We start from the raw sequence: 19,079 nt of genomic DNA on the forward strand, positions 1-19,079 counted from the left end.
CCATGCCTTTGTAAGAGATGTTCCGGTAGGCTGTAAGAGCACTGTGGACAGCGAGTTGTTTCTCAGCTTCCCAAAGAGCTGGAAGCAAGATGCTTTGGAGCCTATCTCCCCCTTAGGAAACAAGGCACGGCTTTGGGCCTTGAAGCTCTAGGGCAATGTAGCACACCCAGAGCAGAAGTTCTACTTCAGATAGATCAGGCCTTCAAAGAAACTGCGTTTCACGGGCCTTTGTATGAGATTTTCCCTGAAGGATGTAAGAGCACTGTGCAGAGCGAGTTGTTTCATAGCTTCCCAAAGAGATGGAAGCAAGTTGCTTTGGGATCTATCTCCCACTTTGGACACAAGGCAGGTTTTTGTGCCTTGATGCTCTAGGGCAATGTAGCACACGAGAGCAGGAGTTCTACTTCAGCCAGATCAGGCCTGCCAAGAAAATGCGTTTCACAGGCCTTTGTAAGAGATGTTCCCAGTTGTCTGTAAGAGCACTGTGCAGACTGAGTTGTTTCTTAGCTTCCCAATGAGCTGGAAGCAAGATGCTTTGGGGCCTATCTTCCCCTTTGGAAACAAGGCAGGGCTTTGAGTCTTGAAGCTCTAGGGCAATGTAGCAGACCCAGGGCAGAAGTTCTACTTCAGCCAGAGTAGGCCTAGAATGAAGTTGCGTTTCACAGGCCTTTGTAAGAGATGTTCCCGGTAGGCTGTAAGAGCACTGTGCAGAGAGAGTTGTTTCTTAGCTGCCCAAAGAGCTGGAGGCAAGATGCTTTGGGGCCTATCTCCCCCTTCGCAAACAAGGCAGGACTTTGTGCCTTGCATCTCCTGGGCAATGCAGCACACGGCAGAGCAGAAGTTCAACGTCAGCCAGATCAGGGCAGTGAAGAAAATGCATTTCACAGGCCTTTGGAAGAGATGATCCCGGTAGTCTGTAAGAGCTCTGTGCAGAGCGAGTTGTTTCTTAGCTTCCCTGAGAGCTGGAAGCAAGACGCTTTGGGGCCTATCTCCGCCTTTGGAAACAATTCAGCACTTTGTGCCTTGAAGCTCAAGGGCAACGTAGCACACCCGGAGCAGAAGAACTACTTCAGCCAGATGAGGCCTGCAAAGAAACTGCGTTTCACAGGCCTTTGTAAGAGATGTTCCCGATAGGCTGTAAGAAAACTGTGCAGAGCGAGTTGTTTCTTAGCTTCCCAAAGAGCTGGAAGCAAGATGCTTTGGAGCCTATCTCCCCCTTTGGAAACAAGGCACGGCTGTGGGCCTTGAATCTCTAGGGCAATGTAGCACACCCAGAGCAGAAGTTCTACTTCAGATAGATCAGGCCTTCAAAGAAACTGCGTTTCACGGGCCTTTGTAAGAGATGTTCCCAGTAGTCTGTAAGAACACTGTGCAGAGCGATTTGTTTCTTAGCTTCCCAAAGAACTGGAAGCAATATGCTTTTTGGCGTATCTTTCCCTTTGGAAACAAGGCAGGGCTTTCAGCCTTGAAGCTCTAGAGCAATGTAGCACACCCACCGCAGAAGTTCTACTTCAGCCAGATCAGGCCTGCCAAGAAACTGCGTTTCACAGGCCTTTGGAAGAGATGTTCCCACTTGTCTGTAAGAGCACTGTACAGACTGAGTTGATTCTTAGCTTCCCAATGAGTTGGAAGCAAGATGCTTTGGGGCCTATCTTCCCCTTTGGAAACAAGGCAGGGCTTTGAGTCTTGAAGCTCTAGGGCAATGTAGCACATGGCAGAGCAAAATGTCTACTTCAGCCAGAGGAGGCCTAGAATGAAATTGCGTTTCACAGGCCTTTGTAAGAGATGTTCCCGGTAGGCTGTAAGAGCACTGTGCAGAGCGAGTTGTTTCTTAGCTTCCGAAAGAGCTGGAAGCAAGATGCTTTGGGGCCTATCTCCCCCTTCGCAAACAAGGCAGGACTTTGCGCCTTGCATCATGTGGGCAATGCAGCACACGGCAGAGCAGAAGTTCAACGTCAGCCAGATCAGGGCAGCGAAGAAAATGCGTTTCACAGGCCTTTGTAAGAGATGTTCCACGTAGCCTGTAAGAGCACTGTGCAGAGCGAGTTGTTTCTTAGCTTCCCAAAGAGCTGGATGCAAGATGATTTGGGGCCTATCGCCCCCTTTGGGAACAAGGCAGGGCTTTGCGCCTTGAAGCTCTAGGGCAATGTAGCATACCCAGAGCAGGAGTTCTACTTCACCCAGATCAGCTCTGCAAAGAAACTGCGTTTCACAGGCATTTGTAAGAGATGTTCCCAGTAGGCTGTAAGAACACTGTGCAGAGCGATTTGTTTCTTAGCTTCCCAAAGAACTGGAAGCAATATGCTTTTTGGCGTATCTTTCCCTTTGGAAACAAGGCAGGGCTTTCAGCCTTGAAGCTCTAGAGCAATGTAGCCCTCCCACAGCATAAGTTCTACTTCAGCCAGGTCAGGCCTGCAGAGAAACTGCGTTTCACAGGCCTTTGTAAGAGATGTTCGCAGTAGGCTGTAAGAGCACTGTGCAGAGCGAGTTGTTTCTTAGCTTCCCAAAGAGCTGGAAGCAAGATGCTTTCGTGCCTATCTGAGAACTTTCTAAACAATTCAGCACTTTGTGCCTTGAATCTCTAGGGCAATATAGCACACGGCAGAGCAGAAGTTCAACGTCAGCCAGATCAGGGCAGCGAAGAAAATGCGTTTCACAGGCCTTTGTAAGAGATGTTCCAGGTAGCCTGTAAGAGCACTGTGCAGAGCGAGTTGGTTCTTCGCTTCCCAAAGAGCTGGATGCAAGATGATTTGGGGCCTATCGCCCCCTTTGGGAACAAGGCAGGGTTTTGCGCCTTGAAGCTCTAGGGCAATGTAGCATACCCAGAGCAGGAGTTCTACTTCACCCATATCAGGCCTGCAAAGAAACTGCGTTTCACAGGCCTTTGTAAGAGATGTTCGCAGTAGGCTGTAAGAGCACTGTGCAGAGCGAGTTGTTTCTTAGCTCCACAAAGAGCTGGAAGCAAGATGCTTTGGGGCCTATCTCCACCTTTGGAAACAATTCAGCACTTTGTGCCTTGAATCTCTAGGGCAATGTAGCACACCCAGAGCAGAAGTTCTACTTCAGATAGATCAGGCCTGCAAAGAAACTGCGTTTCACAGGCCTTTGTAAGAGATGTTCCCGATAGGCTGTAAGAGAACTGTGCCGAGCGAGTTGTTTCTTAGCTTCCCAAAGAGCTGGAAGCAAGATGCTTTGGTGCCAATCTGACAAGTTTCTAAACAATTCAGCACTTTGTGCCTTGAATATCTAGGGCAATATAGCACAGCCAGAGCAGAAGTTATACTTAAGCCAGATCAGGCCTGCAAAGAAATTGCGTTTCACAGGCCTTTGTAAGAGATGTTCTGGTAGGCTGTAAGAGCACTGTGGACAGCGAGTTGTTTCTCAGCTTCCCAAAGAGCTGGAAGCAAGATGCTTTGGAGCCTATCTCCCCCTTTGGAAACAAGGCACAGCTTTGGGCCTTGAAGCTCTAGGGCAATGTAGCACACCCAGAGCAGAAGTTCTATTTCAGATAGATCAGGCCTTCAAAGAAACTGCGTTTCACGGGCCTTTGTATGAGATTTTCCCTGAAGGATGTAAGAGCACTGTGCAGAGCGAGTTGTTTCATAGCTTCCCAAAGAGATGGATGCAAGTTGCTTTGGGATCTATCTCCCACTTTGGACACAAGGCAGGTTTTTGTGCCTTGATGCTCTAGGGCAATGTAGCACACGAGAGCAGGAGTTCTACTTCAGCCAGATCAGGCCTGCCAAGAAAATGCGTTTCACAGGCCTTTGTAAGAGATGTTCCCAGTTGTCTGTAAGAGCACTGTGCAGACTGAGTAGTTTCTTAGCTTCCCAATGAGCTGGAAGCAAGATGCTTTGGGGCCTATCTTCCCCTTTGGAAACAAGGCAGGGCTTTGAGTCTTGAAGCTCTAGGGCAATGTAGCAGACCCAGAGCAGAAGTTCTACTTCAGCCAGAGTAGGCCTAGAATGAAATTGCGTTTCACAGGCCTTTGTAAGAGATGTTCCCGGTAGGCTGTAAGAGCACTGTGCAGAGAGAGTTGTTTCTTAGCTTCCCAAAGAGCTGGAAGCAAGATGCTTTGGGGCCTATCTCCCCCTTCGCAAACAAGGCAGGACTTTGTGCCTTGCATCTCCTGGGCAATGCAGCACACGGCAGAGCAGAAGTTCAACGTCAGCCAGATCAGGGCAGCGAAGAAAATGCGTTTCACAGGCCTTTGGAAGAGATGATCCCGGTAGTCTGTAAGAGCTCTGTGCAGAGCGAGTTGTTTCTTAGCTTCCCTGAGAGCTGGAAGCAAGACGCTTTGGGGCCTATCTCCGCCTTTGGAAACAATTCAGCACTTTGTGCCTTGAAGCTCAAGGGCAACGTAGCACACCCGGAGCAGAAGAACTACTTCAGCCAGATGAGGCCTGCAAAGAAACTGCGTTTCACAGGCCTTTGTAAGAGATGTTCCCGAAAGGCTGTAAGAAAACTGTGCAGAGCGAGTTGTTTCTTAGCTTCCCAAAGAGCTGGAAGCAAGATGCTTTGGAGCCTATCTCCCCCTTTGGAAACAAGGCACGGCTGTGGGCCTTGAATCTCTAGGGCAATGTAGCACACCCAGAGCAGAAGTTCTACTTCAGATAGATCAGGCCTTCAAAGAAACTGCGTTTCACGGGCCTTTGTAAGAGATGTTCCCAGTAGTCTGTAAGAACACTGTGCAGAGCGATTTGTTTCTTAGCTTCCCAAAGAACTGGAAGCAATATGCTTTTTGGCGTATCTTTCCCTTTGGAAACAAGGCAGGGCTTTCAGCCTTGAAGCTCTAGAGCAATGTAGCACACCCACCGCAGAAGTTCTACTTCAGCCAGATCAGGCCTGCCAAGAAACAGCGTTTCACAAGCCTTTGGAAGAGATGTTCCCAGTTGTCTGTAAGAGCACTGTGCAGACTGAGTTGTTTCTTAGCTTCCCAATGAGCTGGAAGCAAGATGCTTTGGGGCCTGTCTTCCCCTTTGGAAACAAGGCAGGGCTTTGAGTCTTGAAGCTCTAGGGCAATGTAGCACATGGCAGAGCAGAAGTTCTACTTCAAACAGAGGAGGCCTAGAATGAAATTGCGTTTCACAGGCCTTTGTAAGAGATGTTCCCCGTAGGCTGTAAGAGCACTGTGCAGAGGGAGTTGTTTCTTAGCTTCCGAAAGAGCTGGAAGCAAGATGCTTTGGGGCCTATCTCCCCCTTTGCAAACACGGCAGGATTTTGCGCCTTGCATCATGTGGGCAATGCAGCGCACTGCAGAGCAGAAGTTCAACTTCAGCCAGATCAAGGCAGCGAAGAAAATGCGTTTCACAGGCCTTTGTAAGAGATGCCCCAGTTAGCCTGTAAGAGCACTGTGCAGAGCGAGTTGTTTCTTAGCTTCCCAAAGAGCTGGAAGCAAGATGCTTTGGGGCCTATCTCCACCTTTGGAAACAGTTCACCACTTTGTGCCTTGAATCTCTAGGGCAATGTAGCACACCCAGAGCAGAAGTTCTACTTCAGATAGATCAGGCCTGCAAAGAAACTGCGTTTCACAGGCCTTTGTAAGAGATGTTCCCGATAGGCTGTAAGAGAACTGTGCCGAGCGAGTTGTTTCTTAGCTTCCCAAAGAGCTGGAAGCAAGATGCTTTGGTGCCAATCTGACAAGTTTCTAAACAATTCAGCACTTTGTGCCTTGAATCTCTAGGGCAATATAGCACAGCCAGAGCAGAAGTTATACTTAAGCCAGATCAGGCCTGCAAAGAAATTGCGTTTCACAGGCCTTTGTAAGAGATGTTCCGGTAGGCTGTAAGAGCACTGTGGACAGCGAGTTGTTTCTCAGCTTCCCAAGAGCCGGAAGCAAGATGCTTTGGAGCCTATCTCCCCCTTTGGAAACAAGGCACAGCTTTGGGCCTTGAAGCTCTAGGGCAATGTAGCACACCCAGAGCAGAAGTTCTACTTCAGATAGATCAGGCCTTCAAAGATACTGCGTTTCACGGGCCTTTGTATGAGATTTTCCCTGAAGGATGTAAGAGCACTGTGCAGAGCGAGTTGTTTCATAGCTTCCCAAAGACATGGAAGCAAGTTGCTTTGGGATCTATCTCCCACTTTGGAGACAAGGCAGGTTTTTGTGCCTTGATGCTCTAGGGCAATGTAGCACACCCAGCGCAGGAGTTGTACTTCAGCCAGATCAGGCCTGCCAAGAAACTGCGTTTCACAGGCCTTTGTAAGAGATGTTCCCAGTTGTCTGTAAGAGCACTGTGCAGACTGAGTTGTTTCTTAGCTTCCCAATGAGCTGGAAGCAAGATGCTTTGGGGCCTATTTCCCCTTTGGAAAAAAGGCAGGGCTTTGAGTCTTGAAGCTCTAGGGCAATGTAGCAGACCCAAGCAGAAGTTCTACTTCAGCCAGAGTAGGCCTAGAATGAAATTGCGTTTCACAGGCCTTTGTAAGAGATGTTCCCGGTAGGCTGTAAGAGGACTGTGCAGAGCGAGTTGTTTCTTAGCTTCCAAAGGAGCTGGAAGCAAGATGCTTTGGGGCCTATCTCCCCCTTCGCAAACAAGGCAGGACTTTGTGCCTTGCATCTCCTGGGCAATGCAGCACACGGCAGAGCAGAAGTTCAACGTCAGCCAGATCAGGGCAGCGAAGAAAATGCGTTTCACAGGCCTTTGGAAGAGATGATCCCGGTAGTCTGTAAGAGCTCTGTGCAGAGCGAGTTGTTTCTTAGCTTCCCTGAGAGCTGGAAGCAAGACGCTTTGGGGCCTATCTCCGCCTTTGGAAACAATTCAGCACTTTGTGCCTTGAAGCTCAAGGGCAACGTAGCACACCCGGAGCAGAAGAACTACTTCAGCCAGATGAGGCCTGCAAAGAAACTGCGTTTCACAGGCCTTTGTAAGAGATGTTCCCGATAGGCTGTAAGAAAACTGTGCAGAGCGAGTTGTTTCTTAGCTTCCCAAAGAGCTGGAAGCAAGATGCTTTGGAGCCTATCTCCCCCTTTGGAAACAAGGCACGGCTGTGGGCCTTGAATCTCTAGGGCAATGTAGCACACCCAGAGCAGAAGTTCTACTTCAGATAGATCAGGCCTTCAAAGAAACTGCGTTTCACGGGCCTTTGTAAGAGATGTTCCCAGTAGTCTGTAAGAACACTGTGCAGAGCGATTTGTTTCTTAGCTTCCCAAAGAACTGGAAGCAATATGCTTTTTGGCGTATCTTTCCCTTTGGAAACAAGGCAGGGCTTTCAGCCTTGAAGCTCTAGAGCAATGTAGCACACCCACCGCAGAAGTTCTACTTCAGCCAGATCAGGCCTGCCAAGAAACAGCGTTTCACAAGCCTTTGGAAGAGATGTTCCCAGTTGTCTGTAAGAGCACTGTGCAGACTGAGTTGTTTCTTAGCTTCCCAATGAGCTGGAAGCAAGATGCTTTGGGGCCTGTCTTCCCCTTTGGAAACAAGGCAGGGCTTTGAGTCTTGAAGCTCTAGGGCAATGTAGCACATGGCAGAGCAGAAGTTCTACTTCAAACAGAGGAGGCCTAGAATGAAATTGCGTTTCACAGGCCTTTGTAAGAGATGTTCCCCGTAGGCTGTAAGAGCACTGTGCAGAGGGAGTTGTTTCTTAGCTTCCGAAAGAGCTGGAAGCAAGATGCTTTGGGGCCTATCTCCCCCTTCGCAAACACGGCAGGATTTTGCGCCTTGCATCATGTGGGCAATGCAGCGCACTGCAGAGCAGAAGTTCAACTTCAGCCAGATCAAGGCAGCGAAGAAAATGCGTTTCACAGGCCTTTGTAAGAGATGCCCCAGTTAGCCTGTAAGAGCACTGTGCAGAGCGAGTTGTTTCTTAGCTTCCCAAAGAGCTGGAAGCAAGATGCTTTGGGGCCTATCTCCACCTTTGGAAACAGTTCACCACTTTGTGCCTTGAATCTCTAGGGCAATGTAGCACACCCAGAGCAGAAGTTCTACTTCAGATAGATCAGGCCTGCAAAGAAACTGCGTTTCACAGGCCTTTGTAAGAGATGTTCCCGATAGGCTGTAAGAGAACTGTGCCGAGCGAGTTGTTTCTTAGCTTCCCAAAGAGCTGGAAGCAAGATGCTTTGGTGCCAATCTGACAAGTTTCTAAACAATTCAGCACTTTGTGCCTTGAATCTCTAGGGCAATATAGCACAGCCAGAGCAGAAGTTATACTTAAGCCAGATCAGGCCTGCAAAGAAATTGCGTTTCACAGGCCTTTGTAAGAGATGTTCCGGTAGGCTGTAAGAGCACTGTGGACAGCGAGTTGTTTCTCAGCTTCCCAAAGAGCCGGAAGCAAGATGCTTTGGAGCCTATCTCCCCCTTTGGAAACAAGGCACGGCTTTGGGCCTTGAAGCTCTAGGGCAATGTAGCACACCCAGAGCAGAAGTTCTACTTCAGATAGATCAGGCCTTCAAAGATACTGCGTTTCACGGGCCTTTGTATGAGATTTTCCCTGAAGGATGTAAGAGCACTGTGCAGAGCGAGTTGTTTCATAGCTTCCCAAAGACATGGAAGCAAGTTGCTTTGGGATCTATCTCCCACTTTGGAGACAAGGCAGGTTTTTGTGCCTTGATGCTCTAGGGCAATGTAGCACACCCAGCGCAGGAGTTGTACTTCAGCCAGATCAGGCCTGCCAAGAAACTGCGTTTCACAGGCCTTTGTAAGAGATGTTCCCAGTTGTCTGTAAGAGCACTGTGCAGACTGAGTTGTTTCTTAGCTTCCCAATGAGCTGGAAGCAAGATGCTTTGGGGCCTATTTCCCCTTTGGAAAAAAGGCAGGGCTTTGAGTCTTGAAGCTCTAGGGCAATGTAGCAGACCCAAGCAGAAGTTCTACTTCAGCCAGAGTAGGCCTAGAATGAAATTGCGTTTCACAGGCCTTTGTAAGAGATGTTCCCGGTAGGCTGTAAGAGGACTGTGCAGAGCGAGTTGTTTCTTAGCTTCCGAAGGAGCTGGAAGCAAGATGCTTTGGGGCCTATCTTTCCCTTCGCAAAAAAGGCAGGACTTTGTGCCTTGCATCTCCTGGGCAATGTAGCACATGGCAGAGCAGAAGTTCACTGTCAGCAAGATCAGGGCAGCGAAGAAAATGCGTTTCACAGGCCTTTGTAAGATATGATCCCGGTAGTCTGTAAGAGCTCTGTGCAGAGCGAGTTGTTTCTTAGCTTCCCTGAGAACTGGAAGCAAGACGCTTTGGGGCCTATCTCCGCCTTTGGAAACAATTCAGCACTTTGTGCCTTGAAGCTCAATGGCAACGTAGCACACCCAGAGCAGAAGAACTACTTCGGCCAGATCAGGCCTGCAAAGAAACTGCGTTTCACAGACCTTTGTAAGAGATGTTTCCAATAGGCTGTAAGAAAACTGTGCAGAGCGAGTTGTTTCTTAGCTTCCCAAAGAGCTGGAAGCAAGATGCTTTGGAGCCTATCTCCCCCTTTGGAAACAAGGCACGTCTTTGTGCCTTGAATCTCTAGGGCAATGTAGCACACCCATAGCAGAAGTTCTACTTCAGATAGATCAGGCCTTCAAAGAAACTGCGTTTCACGGCCTTTCTAACAGATGTTCCCAGTAGTCTGCAAGAACACTGTGCAGAGCGATTTGTTTCTTAGCTTCCCAAAGAACTGGAAGCTATATGCTTTTTGGCGTATCTTTCCCTTTGGAAACAAGGCAGGGCTTTCAGCCTTGAAGCTCTAGAGCAATGTAGCACACCCACCGCAGAAGTTCTACTTCAGCCAGATCAGGCCTGCTAAGAAACTGCGTTTCACAGGCCTTTGGAAGAGATGTTCCCAGTTGTCTGTAAGAGCACTGTGCAGACTGAGTTGTTTCTTAGCTTCCCAATGAGCTGGAAGCAAGATGCTTTGGGGCCTATCTTCCCCTTTGGAAAAAAGGCAGGGCTTTGAGTCTTGAAGCTCTAGGGCAATGTAGCAGACCCAGAGCAGAAGTTCTACTGCAGATAGATCAGGCCTTCAAAGAAACTGCGTTTCACGGGCCTTTGTATGAGATTTTCCCTGAAGGATGTAAGAGCACTGTGCAAAGCGAGTTGTTTCATAGCTTCCCAAAGAGATGGAAGCAAGTTGCTTTGGGATCTATCTCCCACCTTGGAGACAAGGCAGGTTTTTGTGCCTTGATGCTCTAGGGCAATGTAGCACACCCAGAGCAGGAGTTCTACTTCAGCCAGATCAGGCCTGCCAAGAAACTGCGTTTCACAGGCCTTTGGAAGAGATGTTCCCAGTTGTCTGCAAGAGCACTGTGCAGACTGAGTTGTTTCTTAGCTTCCCAATGAGCTGGAAGCAAGATGCTTTGGGGCCTATCTTCCCCTTTGGAAACAAGGCAGGGCTTTGAGTTTGAAGCTCTAGGGCAATGTAGCAGACCCAGAGCAGAAGTTCTACTTCAGCCAGAGGAGGCCTAGAATGAAATTGCGTTTCACAGGCCTTTGTAAGAGATGTTCCCGGTAGGCTGTAAGAGCACTGTGCAGAGCGAGTTGTTTCTTACCTTCCAAAAGAGCTGGAAGCAAGATGCTTTGGGGCCTATCTCCCCATTCGCAAACAAGGCAGGACTTTGTGCCTTGCATCTCCTGGGCAATGCAGCACACGGCAGAGCAGAAGTTCAACGTCAGCCAGATCAGGGCAGCGAAGAAAATGCGTTTCACAGGCCTTTGTAAGAGATGATCCCGGTAGTCTATTAGAGCTCTGTGCAGAGCGAGTTGTTTCTTAGCTTCCCTGAGAGCTGGAAGCAAGACGCTTTGGGGCCTATCTCCGCCTTTGGAAACAATTCAGCACTTTGTGCCTTGAAGCTCAAGGGCAACGTAGCACACCCAGAGCAGAAGAACTACTTCAGCCAGATCAGGCCTGCAAAGGAACTGCGTTTCACAGGCCTTTGTAAGAGATGTTCCCTATAGGCTGTAAGAAAACTGTGCAGAGCGAGTTGTTTCTTAGCTTCCCAAAGAGCTGGAAGCAAGATGCTTTGGAGCCTATCTCCCCCTTTGGAAACAAGGCACGTCTTTGTGCCTTGAATCTCTAGGGCAATGTAGCTCACCCAGAGCAGAAGTTCTACTTCAGATAGATCAGGCCTTCAAAGAAACTGCGTTTCACGGGCCTTTGTAAGAGATGTTCCCAGTAGTCTGTAAGAACACTGTGCAGAGCGATTTGTTTCTTAGCTTCCCAAAGAACTGGAAGCAATATGCTTTTTGGCGTATCTTTCCCTTTGGAAACAAGGCAGGGCTTTCAGCCTTGAAGCTCTAGAGCAATGTTGCACACCCACAGCAGAAGTTCTACTTCAGCCAGAACAGGCCTGCCAGGCAACTGCGTTTCACAGGCCTTTGGAAGAGATGTTCCCGGTAGGTGTAAGAGCACTGTGCAGAGAGAGTTGTTTCTTAGCTTCCGAAAGAGCTGGAAGCAAGATGCTTTGGGGCCTATCTCCCCATTCGCAAACAAGGCAGGACTTTGCGCCTTGCATCATGTGGGCAATGCAGCACACGGCAGAGCAGAAGTTCAACGTCAGCCAGATCAGGGCAGCGAAGAAAATGCGTTTCACAGGCCTTTGTAAGAGATGTTCCAGGTAGCCTGTAAGAGCACTGTGCAGAGCGAGTTGTTTCTTAGCTTCCCAAAGAGCTGGATGCAAGATGATTTGGGGCCTATCGCCCCCTTTGGGAACAAGGCAGGGCTTTGCGCCTTGAAGCTCTAGGGCAATGTAGCATACCCAGAGCAGGAGTTCTACTTCACCCAGATCAGCACTGCAAAGAAACTGCGTTTCACAGGCATTTGTAAGAGATGTTCCCAGTAGGCTGTAAGAACACTGTGCAGAGCGATTTGTTTCTTAGCTTCCCAAAGAACTGGAAGCAATATGCTTTTTGGCGTATCTTTCCCTTTGGAAACAAGGCAGGGATTTCAGCCTTGAAGCTCTAGAGCAATGTAGCCCTCCCACAGCATAAGTTCTACTTCAGCCAGGTCAGGACTGCAGAGAAACTGCGTTTCACAGGCCTTTGTAAAAGATGTTCGCAGTAGGCTGTAAGAGCACTGTGCAGAGCGAGTTGTTTCTTAGCTTCCCAAAGAGCTGGAAGCAAGACGCTTTGGGCCCTATCTCCACCTTTGGAAACAATTCAGCACTTTGTGCCTTGAAGCTCAAGGGCAACGTAGCACACCCAGTGCAGAAGAACTAATTCAGCCAGATCAGCCTGCAAAGAAACTGCGTTTCACAGGCCTTTGTAAGAGATGTTCCCGATAGGCTGTAAGAGAACTGTGCCGAGCGAGTTGTTTCTTAGCTTCCCAAAGAGCTGGAAGCAAGATGCTTTGGTGCTTATCTGAGAAGTTTCTAAACAATTCAGCACTTTGTGCCTTGATTCTCTAGGGCAATATAGCACAGCCAGAGCAGAAGTTATACTTCATCCAGATCAGGCCTGCAAAGAAATTGCGTTTCCCATGCCTTTGTAAGAGATGTTCCCAGTTGTCTGTAAGAGCACTGTGGACAGCGAGTTGCTTCTCAGCTTCCCAAAGAGCTGGAAGCAAGATGCTTTGGAGCCTATCTCCCCCTTTGGAAACAAGGCACGGCTTTGGGCCTTGAAGCTCTAGGGCAATGTAGCACACCCAGAGCAGAAGTTCTATTTCAGATAGATCAGGCCTTCAAAGAAACTGCGTTTCACGGGCCTTTGTATGAGATTTTCCCTGAAGGATGTAAGAGCACTGTGCAGAGCGAGTTGTTTCATAGCTTCCCAAAGAGATGGAAGCAAGTTGCTTTGGGATCTATCTCCCACTTTGGACACAAGGCAGGTTTTTGTGCCTTGATGCTCTAGGGCAATGTAGCACACGAGAGCAGGAGTTCTACTTCAGCCAGATCAGGCCTGCCAAGAAAATGCGTTTCACAGGCCTTTGTAAGAGATGTTCCCAGTTGTCTGTAAGAGCACTGTGCAGAGAGAGTTGTTTCTTAGCTTCCCAAAGAGCTGGAGGCAAGATGCTTTGGGGCCTATCTCCCCCTTCGCAAACAAGGCAGGACTTTGTGCCTTGCATCTCCTGGGCAATGCAGCACACGGCAGAGCAGAAGTTCAACGTCAGCCAGATCAGGGCAGCGAAGAAAATGCGTTTCACACGCCTTTGGAAGAGATGATCCCGGTAGTCTGTAAGAGCTCTGTGCAGAGCGAGTTGTTTCTTAGCTTCCCTGAGAGCTGGAAGCAAGACGCTTTGGGGCCTATCTCCGCCTTTGGAAACAATTCAGCACTTTGTGCCTTGAAGCTCAAGGGCAACGTAGCACACCCGGAGCAGAAGAACTACTTCAGCCAGATGAGGCCTGCAAAGAAACTGCGTTTCACAGGCCTTTGTAAGAGATGTTCCCGATAGGCTGTAAGAAAACTGTGCAGAGCGAGTTGTTTCTTAGCTTCCCAAAGAGCTGGAAGCAAGATGCTTTGGAGCCTATCTCCCCCTTTGGATACAAGGCACGGCTGTGGGCCTTGAATCTCTAGGGCAATGTAGCACACCCAGAGCAGAAGTTCTACTTCAGATAGATCAGGCCTTCAAAGAAACTGCGTTTCACGGGCCTTTGTAAGAGATGTTCCCAGTAGTCTGTAAGAACACTGTGCAGAGCGATTTGTTTCTTAGCTTCCCAAAGAACTGGAAGCAATATGCTTTTTGGCGTATCTTTCCCTTTGGAAACAAGGCAGGGCTTTCAGCCTTGAAGCTCTAGAGCAATGTAGCACACCCACCGCAGAAGTTCTACTTCAGCCAGATCAGGCCTGCCAAGAAACTGCGTTTCACAGGCCTTTGGAAGAGATGTTCCCACTTGTCTGTAAGAGCACTGTACAGACTGAGTTGTTTCTTAGCTTCCCAATGAGCTGGAAGCAAGATGCTTTGGGGCCTATCTTCCCCTTTGGAAACAAGGCAGGTCTTTCAGTCTTGAAGCTCTAGGGCAATGTAGCACATGGCAGAGCAAAATGTCTACTTCAGCCAGAGGAGGCCTAGAATGAAATTGCGTTTCACAGGCCTTTGTAAGAGATGTTCCCGGTAGGCTGTAAGAGCACTGTGCAGAGCGAGTTGTTTCTTAGCTTCCGAAAGAGCTGGAAGCAAGATGCTTTGGGGCCTATCTCCCCCTTCGCAAACAAGGCAGGACTTTGCGCCTTGCATCATGTGGGCAATGCAGCACACGGCAGAGCAGAAGTTCAACGTCAGCCAGATCAGGGCAGCGAAGAAAATGCGTTTCACAGGCCTTTGTAAGAGATGTTCCAGGTAGCCTGTAAGAGCACTGTGCAGAGCGAGTTGTTTCTTAGCTTCCCAAAGAGCTGGATGCAAGATGATTTGGGGCCTATCGCCCCCTTTGGGAACAAGGCAGGTCTTTGCGCCTTGAAGCTCTAGGGCAATGTAGCATACCCAGAGCAGGAGTTCTACTTCACCCAGATCAGCTCTGCAAAGAAACTGCGTTTCACAGGCATTTGTAAGAGATGTTCCCAGTAGGCTGTAAGAACACTGTGCAGAGCGATTTGTTTCTTAGCTTCCCAAAGAACTGGAAGCAATATGCTTTTTGGCGTATCTTTCCCTTTGGAAACAAGGCAGGGCTTTCAGCCTTGAAGCTCTAGAGCAATGTAGCCCTCCCACAGCATAAGTTCTACTTCAGCCAGGTCAGGCCTGCAGAGAAACTGCGTTTCACAGGCCTTTGTAAGAGATGTTCGCAGTAGGCTGTAAGAGCACTGTGCAGAGCGAGTTGTTTCTTAGCTTCCCAAAGAGCTGGAAGCAAGATGCTTTCGTGCCTATCTGAGAACTTTCTAAACAATTCAGCACTTTGTGCCTTGAATCTCTAGGGCAATATAGCACACGGCAGAGCAGAAGTTCAACGTCAGCCAGATCAGGGCAGCGAAGAAAATGCGTTTCACAGGCCTTTGTAAGAGATGTTCCAGGTAGCCTGTAAGAGCACTGTGCAGAGCGAGTTGGTTCTTCGCTTCCCAAAGAGCTGGATGCAAGATGATTTGGGGCCTATCGCCCCCTTTGGGAACAAGGCAGGGTTTTGCGCCTTGAAGCTCTAGGGCAATGTAGCATACCCAGAGCAGGAGTTCTACTTCACCCATATCAGGCCTGCAAAGAAACTGCGTTTCACAGGCCTTTGTAAGAGATGTTCGCAGTAGGCTGTAAGAGCACTGTGCAGAGCGAGTTGTTTCTTAGCTCCACAAAGAGCTGGAAGCAAGATGCTTTGGGGCCTATCTCCACCTTTGGAAACAATTCAGCACTTTGTGCCTTGAATCTCTAGGGCAATGTAGCACACCCAGAGCAGAAGTTCTACTTCAGATAGATCAGGCCTGCAAAGAAACTGCGTTTCACAGGCCTTTGTAAGAGATGTTCCCGATAGGCTGTAAGAGAACTGTGCCGAGCGAGTTGTTTCTTAGCTTCCCAAAGAGCTGGAAGCAAGATGCTTTGGTGCCAATCTGACAAGTTTCTAAACAATTCAGCACTTTGTGCCTTGAATCTCTAGGGCAATATAGCACAGCCAGAGCAGAAGTTATACTTAAGCCAGATCAGGCCTGCAAAGAAATTGCGTTTCACAGGCCTTTGTAAGAGATGTTCCGGTAGGCTGTAAGAGCACTGTGGACAGCGAGTTGTTTCTCAGCTTCCCAAAGAGCTGGAAGCAAGATGCTTTGGAGCCTATCTCCCCCTTTGGAAACAAGGCACAGCTTTGGGCCTTGAAGCTCTAGGGCAATGTAGCACACCCAGAGCAGAAGTTCTATTTCAGATAGATCAGGCCTTCAAAGAAACTGCGTTTCACGGGCCTTTGTATGAGATTTTCCCTGAAGGATGTAAGAGCACTGTGCAGAGCGAGTTGTTTCATAGCTTCCCAAAGAGATGGAAGCAAGTTGCTTTGGGATCTATCTCCCACTTTGGACACAAGGCAGGTTTTTGTGCCTTGATGCTCTAGGGCAATGTAGCACACGAGAGCAGGAGTTCTACTTCAGCCAGATCAGGCCTGCCAAGAAAATGCGTTTCACAGGCCTTTGTAAGAGATGTTCCCAGTTGTCTGTAAGAGCACTGTGCAGAGAGAGTTGTTTCTTAGCTTCCCAAAGAGCTGGAGGCAAGATTCTTTGGGGCCTATCTCCCCCTTCGCAAACAAGGCAGGACTTTGTGCCTTGCATCTCCTGGGCAATGCAGCACACGGCAGAGCAGAAGTTCAACGTCAGCCAGATCAGGGCAGCGAAGAAGATGCGTTTCACACGCCTTTGGAAGAGATGATCCCGGTAGTCTGTAAGAGCTCTGTGCAGAGCGAGTTGTTTCTTAGCTTCCCTGAGAGCTGGAAGCAAGACGCTTTGGGGCCTATCTCCGCCTTTGGAAACAATTCAGCACTTTGTGCCTTGAAGCTCAAGGGCAACGTAGCACACCCGGAGCAGAAGAACTACTTCAGCCAGATGAGGCCTGCAAAGAAACTGCGTTTCACAGGCCTTTGTAAGAGATGTTCCCGATAGGCTGTAAGAAAACTGTGCAGAGCGAGTTGTTTCTTAGCTTCCCAAAGAGCTGGAAGCAAGATGCTTTGGAGCCTATCTCCCCCTTTGGATACAAGGCACGGCTGTGGGCCTTGAATCTCTAGGGCAATGTAGCACACCCAGAGCAGAAGTTCTACTTCAGATAGATCAGGCCTTCAAAGAAACTGCGTTTCACGGGCCTTTGTAAGAGATGTTCCCAGTAGTCTGTAAGAACACTGTGCAGAGCGATTTGTTTCTTAGCTTCCCAAAGAACTGGAAGCAATATGCTTTTTGGCGTATCTTTCCCTTTGGAAACAAGGCAGGGCTTTCAGCCTTGAAGCTCTAGAGCAATGTAGCACACCCACCGCAGAAGTTCTACTTCAGCCAGATCAGGCCTGCCAAGAAACTGCGTTTCACAGGCCTTTGGAAGAGATGTTCCCACTTGTCTGTAAGAGCACTGTACAGACTGAGTTGTTTCTTAGCTTCCCAATGAGCTGGAAGCAAGATGCTTTGGGGCCTATCTTCCCCTTTGGAAACAAGGCAGGGCTTTCAGTCTTGAAGCTCTAGGGCAATGTAGCACATGGCAGAGCAAAATGTCTACTTCAGCCAGAGGAGGCCTAGAATGAAATTGCGTTTCACAGGCCTTTGTAAGAGATGTTCCCGGTAGGCTGTAAGAGCACTGTGCAGAGCGAGTTGTTTCTTAGCTTCCGAAAGAGCTGGAAGCAAGATGCTTTGGGGCCTATCTCCCCCTTCGCAAACAAGGCAGGACTTTGCGCCTTGCATCATGTGGGCAATGCAGCACACGGCAGAGCAGAAGTTCAACGTCAGCCAGATCAGGGCAGCGAAGAAAATGCGTTTCACAGGCCTTTGTAAGAGATGTTCCAGGTAGCCTGTAAGAGCACTGTGCAGAGCGAGTTGTTTCTTAGCTTCCCAAAGAGCTGGATGCAAGATGATTTGGGGCCTATCGCCCCCTTTGGGAACAAGGCAGGGCTTTGCGCCTTGAAGCTCTAGGGCAATGTAGCATACCCAGAGCAGGAGTTCTACTTCACCCAGATCAGCTCTGCAAAGAAACTGCGTTTCACAGGCATTTGTAAGAGATGTTCCCAGTAGGCTGTAAGAACACTGTGCAGAGCGATTTGTTTCTTAGCTTCCCAAAGAACTGGAAGCAATATGCTTTTTGGCGTATCTTTCCCTTTGGAAACAAGGCAGGGCATTCAGCCTTGAAGCTCTAGAGCAATGTAGCCCTCCCACAGCATAAGTTCTACTTCAGCCAGGTCAGGCCTGCAGAGAAACTGCGTTTCACAGGCCTTTGTAAGAGATGTTCGCAGTAGGCTGTAAGAGCACTGTGCAGAGCGAGTTGTTTCTTAGCTTCCCAAAGAGCTGGAAGCAAGATGCTTTCGTGCCTATCTGAGAACTTTCTAAACAATTCAGCACTTTGTGCCTTGAATCTCTAGGGCAATATAGCACACGGCAGAGCAGAAGTTCAACGTCAGCCAGATCAGGGGAGCGAAGAAAATGCGTTTCACAGGCCTTTGTAAGAGATGTTCCAGGTAGCCTGTAAGAGCACTGTGCAGAGCGAGTTGGTTCTTCGCTTCCCAAAGAGCTGGATGCAAGATGATTTGGGGCCTATCGCCCCCTTTGGGAACAAGGCAGGGTTTTGCGCCTTGAAGCTCTAGGGCAATGTAGCATACCCAGAGCTGGAGTTCTACTTCACCCATATCAGGCCTGCAAAGAAACTGCGTTTCACAGGCCTTTGTAAGAGATGTTCGCAGTAGGCTGTAAGAGCACTGTGCAGAGCGAGTTGTTTCTTAGCTCCACAAAGAGCTGGAAGCAAGATGCTTTGGGGCCTATCTCCACCTTTGGAAACAATTCAGCACTTTGTGCCTTGAATCTCTAGGGCAATGTAGCACACCCAGAGCAGAAGTTCTACTTCAGATAGATCAGGCCTGCAAAGAAACTGCGTTTCACAGGCCTTTGTAAGAGATGTTCCCGATAGGCTGTAAGAGAACTGTGCCGAGCGAGTTGTTTCTTAGCTTCCCAAAGAGCTGGAAGCAAGATGCTTTGGTGCCAATCTGACAAGTTTCTAAACAATTCAGCACTTTGTGCCTTGAATCTCTAGGGCAATATAGCACAGCCAGAGCAGAAGTTATACTTAAGCCAGATCAGGCCTGCAAAGAAATTGCGTTTCACAGGCCTTTGTAAGAGATGTTCCGGTAGGCTGTAAGAGCACTGTGGACAGCGAGTTGTTTCTCAGCTTCCCAAAGAGCTGGAAGCAAGATGCTTTGGAGCCTATCTCCCCCTTTGGAAACAAGGCACAGCTTTGGGCCTTGAAGCTCTAGGGCAATGTAGCACACCCAGAGCAGAAGTTCTATTTCAGATAGATCAGGCCTTCAAAGAAACTGCGTTTCACGGGCCTTTGTATGAGATTTTCCCTGAAGGATGTAAGAGCACTGTGCAGAGCGAGTTGTTTCATAGCTTCCCAAAGAGATGGAAGCAAGTTGCTTTGGGATCTATCTCCCACTTTGGACACAAGGCAGGTTTTTGTGCCTTGATGCTCTAGGGCAATGTAGCACACGAGAGCAGGAGTTCTACTTCAGCCAGATCAGGCCTGCCAAGAAAATGCGTTTCACAGGCCTTTGTAAGAGATGTTCCCAGTTGTCTGTAAGAGCACTGTGCAGACTGAGTAGTTTC

This window comes from Equus asinus, chromosome 1 (assembly GCF_041296235.1).
Source record: "Equus asinus isolate D_3611 breed Donkey chromosome 1, EquAss-T2T_v2, whole genome shotgun sequence".
Taxonomy (NCBI): Eukaryota; Metazoa; Chordata; class Mammalia; order Perissodactyla; family Equidae; genus Equus; species Equus asinus.